We start from the raw sequence: 19,143 nt of genomic DNA on the forward strand, positions 1-19,143 counted from the left end.
TGTTTCAGGTAAATGGCCGGAATTTCAGCATCTGTCTGTAAATTCTTATTTGTCAATGGGGTTTATTTCGGAACCTATTCCAAGTTTCTTGCAGTCCGTATGTCTCGAATGGCCGTATGCATATGGAGTAGGATAACGGCACAAGTTCCGTTGCAGTTTTAATGTCGTTTGTTGCTAAGTGTAATATCTGGTAATAACTGCGGCTTAGTGTTGTACTTGTTCGCTGGTATGTCGGGCGATTTATGCGTTAAATTGCAACGCATTTGTTTGGATACTACAACTTTAAGTTTTGTCTCTCACATTCTTAGCAAAACGGTAAATAATTTCGTATTATTTAATGATATGGGTAAAACGAGCAAACGGATCGCTTGATGGTAAGTTAGTAGTACACAGTTATACACATTTTTTTAGGTAGTACATTAATTGAGAAGATTAAGACTGTCAGCGTTAATATAAACAAGTAAAAATGTCGTGTATATTAGATATAATAAAATTTAGAGCAAAGTTAATCTAAAGTATGATCACAAATTGAAAACAGATTATCATAAGAAGAAATAATATGTCACAGACACCTATAGGTCGAAAAGTTCTCTAAAATGCTTTTAAGACCCGTCTTCTAAACTTAGCAGCTAATTGTTTCAACAAAGCTAAACTGTCTAAATTGTCGCATAAATTTACTTTCCTTGAATTAATGCGCGTACCTCGGCTTTTCCATCCCATAACATAAAGACGTATCTTAATACAAGTGGTATCGTCACATACGACCTTTTGATCAAACAGAAATATTTATGTAGAACGGAAGTCGGGCGACCGGTCGCGCGACTAGTCGCAAGGACGATTATTTTTAGATGAAATTCGGTGGCCTAGGTCTCATTAGTATTTGGATAATTGGAGCTAATTTACCATTAGCCTTTGCACTATTTTAGCTTTTTTCTGTCAGTGGTGGCCGGTTGTCTATTGTTTCCCCGACAGTCATTTAACATAATATTCATTTGCCCGAATCTAACTTGCCTGAATTTCGTTTGCCCGAATGATTTGTAATATTCAAACGCCATAAGCAATTATTGCCATATTAATTGTTGCCCATATTATTACTTAACCTAACCTACTTTCTGATAGCAGTTTCATTTTCCAGGGGTCACAGTTCTAACCTAACCTAACCTACTTTTCCAGCAGTTTCATTCTCCAGGGGTCACAGTTCTAACCTAACCTAACCTACTTTCTGATAGCAGTTTCATTTTCCAGGGGGTCGCAGTTCTAACCTAACCTAACCTACTGTCTGATAGTATTTTCATTTTCCGGGGGTCACAGTTCTAACCTAACCTAAACTACTTTTCAAGCAGTTTCCTTTTCCAGAGGTTCACAGTTCTAACCTAACCTAACCTACTTTCTGATAGCAGTTTCATTTTCCAGGGGTCACAGTTCTAACCTAACCTAACCTACTTTCTGATAGCAGTTTCATTCTCTAGTCCTTCTAGTACCTATTATAGTAGTTTTCGATTCTGCCAAAGCACATTATGGAAATTGACTTTTCTGGATGCATAGGATGTCAATTAAAATTATGGCAAATGAAATTCTGGCAAATGGGGGTATCCCGTGGTGGCCGTGTTCAAATCATACAACTACACCTATACTTCTAAGATTAGATATAACATTTCTGACGTAATGTAATAAACGGTTCTCATATTCTAGATAGGTACTTGTTCTTAAAAGAGTCATGATTTTGTATTTTGAATTCGATTACTAAAATCTGAAATAAAAAATAATATACACCAGAAAGTAAATATACTTTCCTATTTAAAAATACAAAAGACACATCTGCCATCAGATCAAGTACCTATTAAATTAAAACGTTACCCGTGTAATAAGTAGGTACCTACTCCTTAATTATTCTCGCCATAAAAACTGCGGCTTTTTAGAGCCATACGCGATCCTAGCCAAATTTAACCAAGAGAATTAAACACTTGCTACAATTAGCAGTAAGCAGGAAACGCGAGAGGATGTCCCACACAGGTGCAGTACAATAAAGTCGTATCTGCACATACACTGCTATCAGATACGTCCTTATAACACTTGCGCTCTGATATGGATTTAACCTTTGCAACATCCGTCGTCTTTGACGAGTTTAAATGACCCATATTTTAATTGAAGTGTTAAGTGCTTTGTGGGATTCGTTAGTTGAAGATTGGTGCATTTTAAGATGCGATTAATTGGAAGGATTTTTAGGTAAAATATTTTTTTTGTGAATTGAAATGATGAAATACCTACAAACTATGCATTCTGCCGAGAAAAGCCTGTCGTATAATGTTACTACAACTTGTTTTTTACTTTGTGTAAACTAAATATTCATTAATGAATTATGGTCATGCTAATGAAGGAAAAAACCTGAAATTTAATGAATAATGAATATTTATAAAACCAAAGTTTGGGTTCTAAATATTCATTATTATATATTTCTTCTTTTAATTGTTATATTTTGACATTGTTTCTTCACAATTCCGCGAACTACATATAATTACCAAACACTCACTTCATTGAATAGACTACAGTATCGTAAACACGGCACACGTCAAAATGTCACAATTGGTAAAAAGGAAATATCCTTAATGAACAATTAAGCCAAGAACAATCTATTTGCGGGCGCGAATGTGTCACGCTCTCGTATTAGGTACTTTGTCGTGTCATGACTTGTATGTAGTCACCATCAAATATATCAGAACGCCCAAGTTGCTCAAAAATATCTGAACAAGCACTCTAGCGCCTTCACAATAATGACGTGTTCAGATATTTGTGATAAAAACGCTAAGCTAGCGGTAAGAGCGTGCGACTTTCAATCCGGCGGTGGAGGGTTCGAACCCCGGCTCGTACCAATGAGCTTTTCGGGACTTACGTGTGAAATGTCATTTGATATTTGCCAGTCGCTTTTCGGTGAAGGAAAACATCGTGAGGAAACCGGACTAATTCTAATAAGTCATAGTTACTCTTTGGGTTGGAAGGTCAGATGGCAGTCGCTTTCGTAAAACTAGTGCCTACGCCAAATCTTGGGATTAGTTGTCACAGCGAACCCCAGGCTTCCATGAGCTGCGGCAAATGCCGGGATAATCCAAGGAGGGTGATGAGATATTTGTGAGCACCCTGGCCGTTGGGATATATCTGATGGCGACTGTACTTACGCTATAGTGACTTTCGTATAACGTGTCTTTTACGATGACGCGCAGATGACTGAAATTTTACCTTTATTATATGAGAATATGAGCCAAACCACGCGTTTTCTTGATTGACGCGATCTGTTAAGTACTAACGCTGTCTGGAACGCGTGTCCCAGAGTGATCCGTATGACTTTGATGCGTACAAAGTCATATGGCTCGCATGTGGCAGTATGAGTAATGTATGTTCGGCACTTAGGTGACAAATCTTGTTAACACATTGATATATGGACACGCAGAGTCATTATCAAAAGGTGATATTTTTGTTGAGTGAAAAACAGACCGTAGTCAATGTCACCTCATTATGATCATCGTTATTTTTTAAGTTTCGATTAGAATTTTGAAATTTACATTTGTACCAATCAACTTGTACATAGATACAAGTCACATAATCTACTAGTAAAATATCCTGTATTTACAAACACATTTTCATAAATGACTGCTTTCCTTATTTAGCATTAAAAAGCTCATTATTGTCTTTTATACAATTGTGACGTTATCTGGGTAAAGGGATCATTGTCGATGGCGTTTACGGCGTTATGAACGATGTTCGTAATGTTCGTATACAAATACGACGCCGAGGGACGTAAGCACCACCGACAATAAGGTCTCTTAACCCAGAAAACGGCACAATTTGTATCATTCTGCCGTAAGTGCACAATCAATACTTGCAAGAAGCTTATCGCAATGCTAAAACCCTGTCAGTTCAAAAATCCCATGTATACAACTATACATACGACCTTAAAACATCTGAGACTATGAAATACCGCGTAAGTCACATGAGGTTCCCATTTCGAACATATTGTATTAAAACAGTACCTTATCTATACGTTACTTACGTGATTTTACATCATACTTGAAGATCGTAGATACGGCTCTTTGCTGCAAAGTAAAGTTAGCCCTCAGGTAAAGTTGACGCAAAGTTTGGTGCTTAGATTAAGACGAGCGATTGTCTTGGGTCAGACTTGGTAATCGTTATTATTTAGAGACAGTTTAGATTAGAACTTGTAAGAATTGAGGTTAGTTTACATCAGGTCGGCAAAGTTCTAAGTTTCAAGGAAAGAGCATACTCTCAACTTAAAGGGGGTGGCATTGTAACAACCCTTTTATGTTAGGGATGACCGTAATTGCTTTACCATCAGATTTACTTGATCATAATGATTGTCAGACTTATATGTAGACCGTGACGTCCTTGATACTTTTCAAAATAGAAGTGTAATGAAACTAACCGTGGACCATTCAAAACTCTTATTTTCAATGAGTGTGTTACAAATTGAGAAATGGTTGGAAAGCAGGTATGTTTACGTACCTCTAGTACCTAGTGTAGAAAGTAACTAATTATACTTAAAATACATTGTAGGAGTTACAAACGCACTTGCCACGATGGGAATACAAAACTCTTGCGGTGTAAGTGCGGAACCATACAAGATAACGACCACTTATCTTACCACGCGATCCTGGAGCACAGCTTACTACAGACAAGCTACTTCACCTTGAAAAACGTTGAAAACATCAGTTATCGTCTGAAATGTCGTTTGGCTCTATTTTGTGAAAATAACATAGTGGAAGATATTATTAAAAGGGATCTTATTTTCGATGGCGCTTACGTCCCGCGGCGTCGTATTTGTACACGAACATCGTTCAAAACGCCGTAAGCGCTATCGACAATAAGTTCCCTTTACCCAGATAACGTCACAAAGATTTGGGTTTGGTACTCATGAAATGACTTAAAATGGTTTCACGCTTGTCAGAAAACGGGATAAGTAGCTAAAAGAAGATAATGCATTTAATTTCACGGATTTCGTATACGTAGCAAATTCTAACGTATTCCCGTTTTGTAGAAGAAAGCGCTACAACAGCGAGTGAATGTTATCGACTCAAAACGATAAACTTGCTATCAATTATATGTGTTGTCAAACAAGGAGTATTAGTTTAGTAGCAAGTACGTATAGTCACCAACAATAGTATATACTATGTTACTCTTCGAAGACCGCAAAAGTATGTGACACTCTCTTATGGCTCTAAAAATAAATTCATAATCATAAATCATAAATATTTTATTTGTAAACATAGGTACATATAAATCTTACATGGAGTTGTGTCAGTGTCGCTATGCTTTGCCTGTAGGCATACAAATATTTTTTTGTGGCGATTGAGCATGCAGCAAATATTAAACAAATAAGATCTAAGACTAAACCTAATCTAAATGATATTCATGTCAGATATTTTTGCGGCTTCCGAAGATACACAGTACACATACAATAACATATTATTGCTGTGTAGTATAACACCCCGCTACCCCTTAATTAATTACACCCTAAATTACCTAACTTAAGTCCAAATTGTTAGCCCTAATTAAAACAATACACTATTAAAAATTGGCCATTAAAACAAATACTGTGATCGTCTAGTAAGTGGTAGGACCCCATAGTTGTGCGTAGCAATCCAGATTCTTTTTACCTTTAGGAACTTGCTATTAGGGGTAAATTTAAGTTGATAAAACTAAGGCAGTAATATATTCACTTGAGGTATAATAAGCTGAGAGAGAACGTCATTTGTGAAAGAATTTAGTGCGTTGAGATAAAAGTGTGTGAGAATGGTAAAATTGTGTAAGGAATATAAATACAGGAAATATATTAAAAATAAATACAAGACATTATTTAAAATGGGGTTAATTGTTTCCGACCCACGAGTCCCTTATACGTAGGAATAATAGGTGTATAATATAATATAGCCTATTATAAGGACCTCGCTCGAGCATATGTACAAACTAGGTTGCTGGTTCAATTTATGCTTTATCAAACATTGAACAAATGGGATCCTTAGAACAAAAGTAAACTGATGTAAAGTGTCTTTGCTCTACTTAAAAATGTACTACCATAATAGTAGATATCAAATATTTAATCAAGGATCCTTTAATCCCGGTATAATTTTATATGTTTTGGGATGTTTCTGCAACCAAGTCCTCTAACGTCAGGATAGAAACTGCTCTGCCTACCCCTGGTCTATCAAGGAAACAGAATATCTATTTTGATACCCTTTATTGGGCCTATTCATTGACCTTCTTTTGATACTAAGACAAATACTTCATTGATCTAGCCTTTCGAATGACAAAACCCCAGACTCACACGCCATCCCATATATATATTTTGATTCGGCCATAGCCATCGAAGGTTGTCCAAGATCACAAAATATAAATTCTATATGCGTGCAATTTCCCACGTTCCGAGTATAGTGGTCCGTTGCTTGACATCGTGTTTCACTAGTCAATGCTAGAATTGTTTGATCTCCCAGACAACGATATCGTTAACCATATTATGAAAATGGAATGATGATTCCAAAGTCTGCCAATCTCGAGGCCAGTGTCAATGATTCAACTTTTGTGAACAATCTTATTTTTATATCAATGATTCTCCTTGATAGCGACAGGATCCTAACATCCATAGATGTCCTATGCCTCCCTAGTATTTAGTATTAGTATTAATTCCCACAAGTTATCCTTTAACTCTAATAAAGTTTACATGTTATGAACAATAAATAAAGTTATTAATCCTACTTTCATTGATATAGCAAAATTATCTTACTTAAAGATGAGACAAAAGTATGAAAATCCTTCTAATCACCCAAAGAGATTCTAGCTAATAGAATGTGTATGTACATAAAGTAAATATGTGTAATATTTTATGTATCTAAATAGTAGTCATATTAGAGATACTCAGATCCGAATTTTAATTAATAATATTCCAAATTAACCGTTAGTGTTAATTGTATGTAATAAATAAATTGAAATTTGAACGACTTAAAATAATTACCACATAAATATAACATTCATGAATATCTTGTTCATATGAAATGAATAAGTACCACTATTTAAAATTATCACCTTCAGAAAATAGCACTAATCTAAAATTACAAATATAAACACATTCAAAATAAACAATTTGGACACTTACTGGTAGTCTTCAAGTCTACTTTACCAAGATACCTTCTCGCCAGTCTCCAACCTCTCAATCTTGTATCTTAAACTCCTGATGTCAACACCTCAACGTTCCCTCGCCGAATGCCCTCTCTGACGCTGCGCTCTGAGTTTTATTGTCCCGATTTTAACGCATGCGCTGTGTTGTTTTATGGCTAACAATGTCTGATTTCGCCAGTTGTGCCTAAAACGCCTAATGTGCCGGACTTGCCTATTGTGCCTAAAACGCCTATTGTGCCGATTTCGCCTATTGTGCCTAAAACGCCTATTGTGCCGGTTTTAATTCCGAGAATTTCTATTTTTAATTTGTTGGAATTCCATTTCGTATGTAAGTTGTTTTCGTTTTATTTATTTGCAATTTTTAAGTTTTTATCTCTGTATGCATTTGTTTCTAAGCATAATTATTATAGATATATCTTATGATTTGAACCGAGGACTGTGTGGTCCGTTACATCTGCCCCTTTTATTTTCGTTTGATTCAAAATAACATTTTGTGTTAAACGAAAATAACCAATAAAATAATTCAGTTATTGAAATTTTCAATTTCCCATTTTCATAGTTGTGGTGAATAAAAGTGACCAATACTCAAAAGAACCTCACTGATCCAGCACGAATTATGAACTTAATAGTTACCCAGACACATGAGTCAAATTGTCACCAGCCAGAATTTTCATTCCAGTAAAAGCATTTGGTTGTGAATCAAATGTACCCTAATGGTAAAATCCTTGCATCCTCATATGGGTAGTTAGTCACATTGTCCGACAGGTAACCCGCTATCTCCATTGTCCAGATATTATGAACTTACAAAGATCTCTTCACTAGAAAGAAAAAGCCTTTCTATTCTCAGGTAGCCACTGACAACTGTTCTCCCCATAGTTCAAGGAACCAGTCCACAACTCAATACTAATCAATAATTTTCCTCCTTTCTCGGCATAATGTCCTATGTATAATTATAAGAGTAATCAGACAATCAATGTTTTAATCAAATCAACAATTTTATAAATATGATTCCATGTTAAGTCACATTTTTTTTTTATATATGCCAGACAAAATTATCTGATTTATCCCATAAAGACACAGGGTGTGTGTTTAGTTCGTTTGTTAGCGGCATGTAGAGTATGTTGTTACCAAAAGAATGTACCTGTAAAAGGTATAAATTATTTATCCTAACACCTAACTCTTTTGGTATCAAGTTTGTGTAACCCTTTCCCCATTTCGAAATTCCAATAACTGCCGTCACTATTCTCAGACTTGCAAACACGAAGAAACCCTTCCTATCTTCAGATAACACTTCATCCATTCATCTAGCTAATTCCTCTCTTCTTTCTATTATGCTAATCTCATTTATACTACTCGTTCAGATTTCATCCTTCCTCATGCGCTCAATTTCACTGTTTCTGACATACCTGCAAGTCCACTTAGATAATGACAGTAAAAATAATGTATGATATCATAATTAATAAGCTCTCTCTTTTCCCTGTTGCTATTTCAATTTTTCAAATTGATCAAAATCTAAAATAATATACATACTTATATCATAAGTATAGGTACTATGTTATTCTTTACTTTATGAATCAGCCTACGCTATCACGTCTTACATTTAACTTTCGCATTAACCCTATACAAACGTACGCAAAACTGCAAAATATTGTATGTGATGCCAATTACCGTTAAGTATTAATTACATCTTTCAACCTTTTTTATGGAAGATGATACGAAATATTGCTAAGAATTCTCCTTTTGTAAATAGGAAATATAATACAAGTACCTAACTTGTTACGCCTAGCTGCTCTGATAACATCTTCTAACTCTATGACATAACTATCTTCTAGTATTATCGTTACAAACATACACACATACCTACATACTGAACTATCATTAGCTTAATAAACCTATCGAACGCGCATGTGACACTGTTTGAGTTGCAGCGTCCATAGGTCACGGTAACCGCTTTACATCAGACGGGCCGCACGCCTGTTTGCCACCAACGCAGTATATAAAAAGATGGAAGACACATGAGTGAAAGTTTCCAAACATGACGAAATATGAGACTTGGTTGCACATAATATTGTACATGTACTATTTTCCTGAATAAATGATTGCAACAATTGTTGCATTGTTACACAACGATGGTAGTATGGCTACCGTACCGTACATCGAAATCTACAGATCCAACTGAAATCTTACTTTGTTTTGTAAACGATTGAACAAGAATTACGTTTCAAACCGTATGCGAGCGAAACCGCGGGCAAAAGCTAGTAAATCCTGTACTACTACGCATTACCTATTTATCTCATTTTATAACTAATATGGTTCTACGATCCGTTATTTAGCAAAACATAGAAAGTTTGAAATTTGGTGTTCTTCAACTGACCTTTTAATTTGTCATAGTATACTAGCAGTCTAAACAAAGTTTTACTATAATAATATTTTTCTCCTCAATGAAACTCCACAGAATATATTTATATGAATCATGGATGTTTCCCTTGTATACAAGCATGTTTTCATCCATTCAAATAGGCATATCGTCGCCCAGCACCCATAGCACAAAATTTGCTAGGTTTGGGGCTAAGTTGAGCTGCGTAAGATGTCCCCAATATTTATTTATTTATTTCATATTTATATAAAAAAGCATTAAGATTGAATGTAAACGTCAAATTACTGTCTCTATTTTATTATTCTACAATTCGTTCCACATAGTCTGCAGAGCCCCATTCATACTGGATAAATTTTAGTCGCATCCGGTCCGTCAAATGTCTTATGATCTATAGAGCCCTTTTGATTTTTCTATGGCAACATTTGCTATGCTGACGTCTTGCCACGTCATTACTGTCAGTCAGACAGAAATAAAAGGAAAATGGATGCCGTTCAGACGTACACGCATTATTTGGAACTGAAAATTACGTAATTTATCGACCTGCTGGCTTGTATTTGTTATAAATCATAAAAAAGTGAGTAATACATTAACTAAGTAATGATATATGTTGTTAGTAATGTGGTAAATACAACACAAAATGTGTATAACGAATGTAATAAATAAATGATTGTTTGCTTTTAGCCTGTGACCGCAGTGGAACTACGTGGTTTTCTTTCGTGATGATTTGATGATACCTCAATGGAATTGAGCCAAGTTTTCGCCGTAAGTAATAATGTATTTAACTTGTCCATCACAAAGCAGTTCATAGTTTAGTTTAAACCTTGACTTGCTAAAATAATAAAATGTTTTCCAATAGAGAGATTGTCTAATTCATATAGCGCACTACAATAACATCTTAATTCTGGTCTTAGAGATGGGGAATATTAGTAAGCCTACAACCTTCTATTTCTTATGTCCGCCTATTGACATGTTTTAGGTATTGGGTGCTAGATGCCCCTTGGAGTTAAGCCCCAGTGCCACTATACTACCTTACCAGTTATGTGTGGGTGTCCTAAGGCACCCCAGAGATGCAAAGGACCTTCACAAACTCACGCCACGCCTTCCTATCTTCAGCAACCCTCGTGACCTCGCTCCACCAGCTCGAATCTGTCACTCGCAGCTCATTTTCGACGGACCGCTTCCATGAGTAGACAAGGCACCGACGATCACGGCTTGCATCACCTGTACTGCTATGTAATATGTAAGTTACACTTTAATGTCTAATGATTCTGTAATCTGTTAACTAATCTCACCTAGTGATAATTATTTGTATGCTTTGAATTATAAGATACGGGTTCGAACCGCAAATCATACCGATAAATACTTGAGAACTGTCATCTGATATTTGCCAGTTGCTTTTGAGTGAAGGAAATCATCGTGAGGAAACCAGACTAATTTCAATAAGACCTATTGAAAATTAGTGCCTACGCCAAATCCTGGAATTAGCTGTCAAACAGACTCCATGCTTCCATGAGCCGGAATAATAAAGTATGACCAAGCAATGTTGGTTTTAAGCCAAAATTGTATAAATGAAGAATGTAAGCATTACCGAATGTCAATAATAAGAATCATGCTTAGTTTGTAATCAAGTAGGCCTGTACAAAAATGCCCCTTCAATTTTTATTATTTATTTACCTTTTATGTTGTCAAGTCAATTATTTCACTTTGGTTTGACTAAACTTTATTTCGATAATGTATTGTAGGATAAAATTGAAATTTATCCCGTAATTAAAATAAACCCTAATTAATAAAATGATCAAATACCTATTTAGTTATAAAATCTCTGCCAATCAATCTTATTCTTATAACTAGGCTTATTTCCTACTTAATTAATAAATATTTTCTTAAATTTTCCAGAGCATGCTGAACAATGCTGCCATTATACTAGGATCAACGTCCTGCCCCTTCCCCGGCTGTGTACAAATTGGAACTCCATTGGCATGCCCCTTTGACTGAGCAACTTGTGTATGTGTGTGTGCTCGAAACACATTCACTTGCAACAGAATGACTCCCAGGCTGACCTGGCTCAGTTCCTGTATGTCTGATCTACATCCACAATGGTAAAATGTTTTATTTATTTATTTATTATTCTTTGGTTTACTCTAGGGTAAATAATATTGTTTTCCCCTTATTCCTGATTCTAATAATAGCAAGTCTATTACAGACTGACTCCATTTGTTCATTCAAACTATTATACTGTGCACTATACAATGCACAGACTCTACTACTAAGTCTAAAATCTTAAGTCTAGCTTATCTACCTACATTTTTCATTTATCATTATGCTAAGCTACTGCATCCACTGATAACTGGTTCAAGAAATTAAAATATAGACAGACGGATAATCTGACAAAAGTCATAAATATAGGAAACCTACTAGAATTGATCTAATCACAAACTAGAGATTAATATTGTATAAGCTTATTTTTATCAATTCTGCTTTCCTATTGTAATCTTAGGTTATATTGTGACTGTTTCAGAGATAATAACAAGCTACATGTTACCTATTGAACTGAAATTTTATTAACTCATTAAGTGGGATGACAATACAATATTACAATATCATCAAGCTGATTTTCATGAAGATGACTGACAAACAATGCAATTCATTATATGACTTGTTGACCTGTATGTACAATACAATATAACAATATCATTGAGCTGATTTGATGAAGATGTCTGACAAACAATGCAATTCATTATATGACTTGTTGACCTGTATGTATAAAAAAAGGAATGCACATCCAATAGTGGAATTGCATTCTAAATGTTTTAACTGAAATGTATTTACCCTTCATTTTTGTTCCAGGTTTCAATGAAAGAGTGAAAATTCTTCTCCATGTACAATCACTTCCAACGCCTACACTGACTACACCAAATATGATCATCACTCAACGTGTCTCACATCAAGATACTTTTCAAAAGTCATCGAGAAGAGGAACATAATATCTTTTCCCATGGTTTCCTGAATAATCCTAACTAAAAGTTACTTCTCTATTCTATTTTTCCTGCATGGAGTGGCGCTTTTCCGTCTAATGGAAACGAAATGAACATATATGCTCTGGGGTTTTTTGTTTTTGTGCACCTTTTCAATATTACTAATAAAGCATTTTGTGGATGTTTCATTTACCACCTTCCTTCATAATTTTGCTAGTGTGTGATTCACCATATCCTTAATTATTAAATGCAATAGCTACTGCAATCTGTTCACTGATGGGAATCATTTCATGTTAACACAGCTCTGAATACTATCTTATATAATGACTCAGACTGACTGTCAATAAAAATATTCCTAGCTATAAGCTTGCCTGAGGTTAATGAATGGTGTGCCTAACTCCTTACTTGAGTACACTTAAGTACTATGCTTAAATTCTAGATTGTATGTTCTTGACAATTAGCTACTTGATTGTCTCTTTCAAGTAATTTTAATTTGTTCACACTTCAGTGGAAGACAACTAATCCTTAGTTGTTAGTAAGTATGAGACGTGCTAATTGCTACTAGTTTCCCTATGATTATGAATACCATTACTTATTCTAATGTTAATCTCATTTAAAAATAAATCAAAATAAGATCAATGAGTCGCCCTATTGACAACTTAAGATTAAACAGCCTCTATTTGTCAGTATAATCACAGCTAAAATAGATATTTCACAGCTTAACGCTTCTCTAGACCAATCATCATTTTATTTCCTAGTTTTTCTCTAGCTGATAACAGCTTATCACTAATCAGTTGATAACACGGAAAAGGGGCGAGAAGATAGTGAGGTAAGAGTGAACACGATATTGTCTTGCTGTCAAAGTGACATCTACCATGATATGCGACACTGTTGACACATGAAGAATAGATTTTGACAAAATGTACTTAATCAAGTCTGTGTATCGCATACTGTCATTAATTTAGCTTATTCTGTTTCTTAAAAGAACATGCCAATACTAGCAACTTGTACATGACATATATACATACTACATGCCAAATCTAGTTAGAAATCAATTCCTACAGAGGCCCACAGATTAAAGTACCTAAAATACTAGCAGTATTTCCTTGCTTATTACTACTTAATTTAGTGAGACTGGCAGATATATTATAACCAACAGAATGGAAAATCTTGATTCACTAAACAGTAAAAGTTTCCCTTATCATAAAACATGTAAAATCTTCGAATTTTAAATTATTTGTATGTATCTAAGTATTTATAATCTTCCATGATATCGTTTTAAAGAACCCTCGACACAAAATTACCACAAGACAGTCGATCTGTGCGTAATTGCTTTCAGTAACGACTAATTTGTTTTAGTACAAAACTTTCCCAGTAGATAAATATAACTGATACCATTGAGGTTTTATTTTTGCTATAATCTCTTCATTATCGCAACAGAATAAATATTAGCTAGAAAACGAATAACTTTTCTAAATTTGCCATTCCAATTGAATTGTTTCATTGACAGCTGGTTTGACATTTTTACAATAGCCTCAAATACTTTCTTCTATCCCCGGTGTTGCCCCGGTGTCCCTAGTCAACGTCAAAGTTTTCCGCACGTGTTATCACTGTTATCAGTTTGTACGCACGTTGTTGATCGATAATTATGTTATTGTTTACATACAATACCATGTGCACACGCGATTCCAATTATCGTATAAAGCCGCGTCCTAAGTTCGTAACGGGTAACGTTTATAAGTTTAGTTTATGCTAGAAGCACAAACTGTCATTAGTTCTTTGAATAGTGAATTAAAGTGAAATAAAAATCTAATTAGATAAGTGATAAGCCTACAATGGTTTTAAAATTACACAGCTATGTCTAAAGTGAGTGAAATGTGTTGTGCAAAGTGCAATGTTTCTGTTTCAATATCGGATTATAACTTTGTTTAAAAATCCAGGTTAGTGACCTTAAACTTACAAAACTTACTTCAAGATGAAACGTATCTTAGAAAACTATCAATAGCTTGATTGCCCCTTAGACTATTACGCAGTGGTTAATAAGAATAGACGAATGATACAAAATTAACATAAAGTTTCAGCATGAAGGATAGCAAGTTCCCAAAAAGGATATCTCATTCACAGCAACACTTTGTGACAAAATGTCACTTGAATATGCTAACAATTGGACATATTTAGGGTCTATTACATCCTGGTCACGGCACCACTTTATAACACCCCGCTACCCCTTAATTAATTACACCCTAAATTACCTAACTTAAGTCCAAATTGTTAGCCCTAATTAAAACAATACACTATTAAAAATTGGCCATTAAAACAAATACTGTGATCGTCTAGTAAGTGGTAGGACCCCATAGTTGTGCGTAGCAATCCAGATTCTTTTTACCTTTAGGAACTTGCTATTAGGGGTAAATTTAAGTTGATAAAACTAAGGCAGTAATATATTCACTTGAGGTATAATAAGCTGAGAGAGAACGTCATTTGTGAAAGAATTTAGTGCGTTGAGATAAAAGTGTGTGAGAATGGTAAAATTGTGTAAGGAATATAAATACAGGAAATATATTAAAAATAAATACAAGACATTATTTAAAATGGGGTTAATTGTTTCCGACCCACGAGTCCCTTATACGTAGGAATAATAGGTGTATAATATAATATAGCCTATTATAAGGACCTCGCTCGAGCATATGTACAAACTAGGTTGCTGGTTCAATTTATGCTTTATCAAACATTGAACAAATGGGATCCTTAGAACAAAAGTAAACTGATGTAAAGTGTCTTTGCTCTACTTAAAAATGTACTACCATAATAGTAGATATCAAATATTTAATCAAGGATCCTTTAATCCCGGTATAATTTTATATGTTTTGGGATGTTTCTGCAACCAAGTCCTCTAACGTCAGGATAGAAACTGCTCTGCCTACCCCTGGTCTATCAAGGAAACAGAATATCTATTTTGATACCCTTTATTGGGCCTATTCATTGACCTTCTTTTGATACTAAGACAAATACTTCATTGATCTAGCCTTTCGAATGACAAAACCCCAGACTCACACGCCATCCCATATATATATTTTGATTCGGCCATAGCCATCGAAGGTTGTCCAAGATCACAAAATATAAATTCTATATGCGTGCAATTTCCCACGTTCCGAGTATAGTGGTCCGTTGCTTGACATCGTGTTTCACTAGTCAATGCTAGAATTGTTTGATCTCCCAGACAACGATATCGTTAACCATATTATGAAAATGGAATGATGATTCCAAAGTCTGCCAATCTCGAGGCCAGTGTCAATGATTCAACTTTTGTGAACAATCTTATTTTTATATCAATGATTCTCCTTGATAGCGACAGGATCCTAACATCCATAGATGTCCTATGCCTCCCTAGTATTTAGTATTAGTATTAATTCCCACAAGTTATCCTTTAACTCTAATAAAGTTTACATGTTATGAACAATAAATAAAGTTATTAATCCTACTTTCATTGATATAGCAAAATTATCTTACTTAAAGATGAGACAAAAGTATGAAAATCCTTCTAATCACCCAAAGAGATTCTAGCTAATAGAATGTGTATGTACATAAAGTAAATATGTGTAATATTTTATGTATCTAAATAGTAGTCATATTAGAGATACTCAGATCCGAATTTTAATTAATAATATTCCAAATTAACCGTTAGTGTTAATTGTATGTAATAAATAAATTGAAATTTGAACGACTTAAAATAATTACCACATAAATATAACATTCATGAATATCTTGTTCATATGAAATGAATAAGTACCACTATTTAAAATTATCACCTTCAGAAAATAGCACTAATCTAAAATTACAAATATAAACACATTCAAAATAAACAATTTGGACACTTACTGGTAGTCTTCAAGTCTACTTTACCAAGATACCTTCTCGCCAGTCTCCAACCTCTCAATCTTGTATCTTAAACTCCTGATGTCAACACCTCAACGTTCCCTCGCCGAATGCCCTCTCTGACGCTGCGCTCTGAGTTTTATTGTCCCGATTTTAACGCATGCGCTGTGTTGTTTTATGGCTAACAATGTCTGATTTCGCCAGTTGTGCCTAAAACGCCTAATGTGCCGGACTTGCCTATTGTGCCTAAAACGCCTATTGTGCCGATTTCGCCTATTGTGCCTAAAACGCCTATTGTGCCGGTTTTAATTCCGAGAATTTCTATTTTTAATTTGTTGGAATTCCATTTCGTATGTAAGTTGTTTTCGTTTTATTTATTTGCAATTTTTAAGTTTTTATCTCTGTATGCATTTGTTTCTAAGCATAATTATTATAGATATATCTTATGATTTGAACCGAGGACTGTGTGGTCCGTTACAGTAGTCACAAAGAGATGTATCTATTTTTTCACCTTATTGCTTATTGTGGATACATCTCTTTGTAGTCGTACCGTACATATTATGTAAAGTTGTAGACTTTACAAATATGGATCTACAGTAACATGTACTTACAAGTCTATTATAGGATACGCCCTAAATTGCTACGGATTAACTTTTAAAACTGCCATAAGTAAAATTGAAAAACTACAGTTAAGATTTTTAAAACTTCTAGTCAACAGAAAGACTAAAAATAAATGTAAGTCAGATTATAATCAGTTATTTAAGATATGTAAGATTCTACCAGTAAGCCTTAAGCATAAATTTACATTAGCACTTAGTCACCATGGAAGTCATGATCATAGTTTATCACTTGTAAATTATACATACGGCACCAGATCAGTAACTGCAGGCAAGTACAATGTGCCAAGAGTGACTAACCACTATGGTGATAGGTGTCTGGCTAAACGTCTACCCTACATCTTAAACAGTCTGCCTGCAGATATCAGGTCGGAGGCCAATAGAAATATATTCAAAAGAAGACTATTTAAGTTTCTAATTGATACTTTGTAAGTGTTATTTTATTCTTAGTTATTAGCGAACAGACTCTGATCCCACAGTCAAACTGTGTAAACCGTTTTGTGGGACACGTGTTACTGCATAAATGTACCTTTTTCTGATAATAAATAAAAAAAAAAAAAAAAAAAAAGGTTTTTAGAACCAATTAATAACATAAATAAGATCGCGGTTTCGTTGATTTCGAGCAGTTTCAAACTAATTTACACCCGCTGTCATTAATAATATCTGCGTGGACAGCCACACTTCCCCTATATTCCGAATTAGCCAGTTAATAGCAAACGTTTAGCTCATCAGATTTAGGGTTAAATAAGTTTAACCCCCCGTCTGCAATTGCGACTTACGTGTGTTGAACTTGCCAGACATGGGTATTAACCAGTGGCCTATTTGACAACAACAGTGACAATTGTCGCCCGACACTGACAGTGACACTTCACCATTCATTGCCTGTTCAACAAGGAAATATTGACGCTGAGTAACAATGTATACTCTGTCAAACAAGTCTGTCAGTAAATAAGAACAAAGAAAACTATATGCATCCTTTTCTTTATGGTGCTAGAAATAAAGATACCTATAGTTTTCTTTGTTCTTATTTACTGACAGACTTGTTTGACAGAGTATAACTTACCAACTCAGAAATAGGCACAGGAGCAGTTCCCGAAAACTTTGTACATAGCCACGTCAGCAAATTTTAATTGATCCTATTTTGTTACCAACATTTAGTGATATAAGTCGACTTCCGTAAGATATATACCGGATAATTGTTATAATTAAGAAAATATAGATACTAGAGAACCTTAATGACCAAATAAAACTTACTAAAATCTCAATTCATGAAATAAATCTTGGTAACAAAAAAGGAATAATAAAAACAAATTAACTTTTTCCTTAATTTTTGTACCTACAAACTTTTCGAGAACTGCTGACAGAATTATTAGTGTCAAGTGTCAATGTCACTGTGGTGAATACCTACCACAGCCTAACACGACATATGCTAACGGGCAAGATTAAAAAAAAATCTGATGTCAATGTCGAAATAGCTTATTTTATTTACCGCTTGTTTACAATCCGACGCTCACAAAATATTTTCCAGCAAATAAGGACGGTTTCATAAAAGCGCGATTTTTCAACCGTTGCATAAAGGCTGAATGTGAACTTGGCTGCATTAAGGAAGCCTCAAGAAACTGAACTCAAAGAGATTCAGTTCATTACCGCTGAGCATAGGGATGGGACACATGCCGTTATCGATAATTTTAATTTATTTTTAATCGACTCTTAAATTCAGTAATTAAAGAATTTTCAATTTATTTTTTAAATGAAACTGAAATTTATTTACGTACAAACTTAAAATATTCATCATAAGTACAGCTAATCTTAAGTAGGTTAGGTATACGAATTATTCCCGCAAATAATTGATTTTATACAATACAATACAAATTCTTTATTGTATATAACAAGAATTATTCCCGCAATTAATTGATTTTATTTGAATAGATTTTTTTTATGATGCATAACAGACTCATTCTAATTTCAATTTCCAAACAGGATATGGATAGGATAGGTACTTACGTTCGAAACATACAGTGTTATTAATTTTGACTTCAATCTAATCGATAACATTTATTTATTATTTTTTGCCAAAAGTATCCTTCCTCCACAAAAACTCCTTTGTCACTCAAAT

The 19,143-nt window shown here is 34.5% G+C and overlaps 1 protein-coding gene and 1 long non-coding RNA gene across 3 annotated transcripts in view; one reads left to right on the top strand and one right to left on the bottom strand.

The window, feature by feature from the left end:
* LOC125232369 (homeobox protein prospero) overlaps positions 1–19,143 on the bottom strand; it is a 147,866-nt gene that overhangs the window by 44,517 nt on the left and 84,206 nt on the right. The window lies entirely within an intron of this gene.
* Positions 10,004–12,708, top strand: LOC125232372. The gene is made up of 5 exons (XR_007177735.1): positions 10,004–10,133; positions 10,241–10,321; positions 10,536–10,799; positions 11,456–11,658; positions 12,407–12,708. It is a non-coding gene; the product is annotated as an uncharacterized LOC125232372 (long non-coding RNA).

Source organism: Leguminivora glycinivorella, chromosome 13, assembly GCF_023078275.1.
Source record: "Leguminivora glycinivorella isolate SPB_JAAS2020 chromosome 13, LegGlyc_1.1, whole genome shotgun sequence".
Classification (NCBI taxonomy): domain Eukaryota; kingdom Metazoa; phylum Arthropoda; class Insecta; order Lepidoptera; family Tortricidae; genus Leguminivora; species Leguminivora glycinivorella.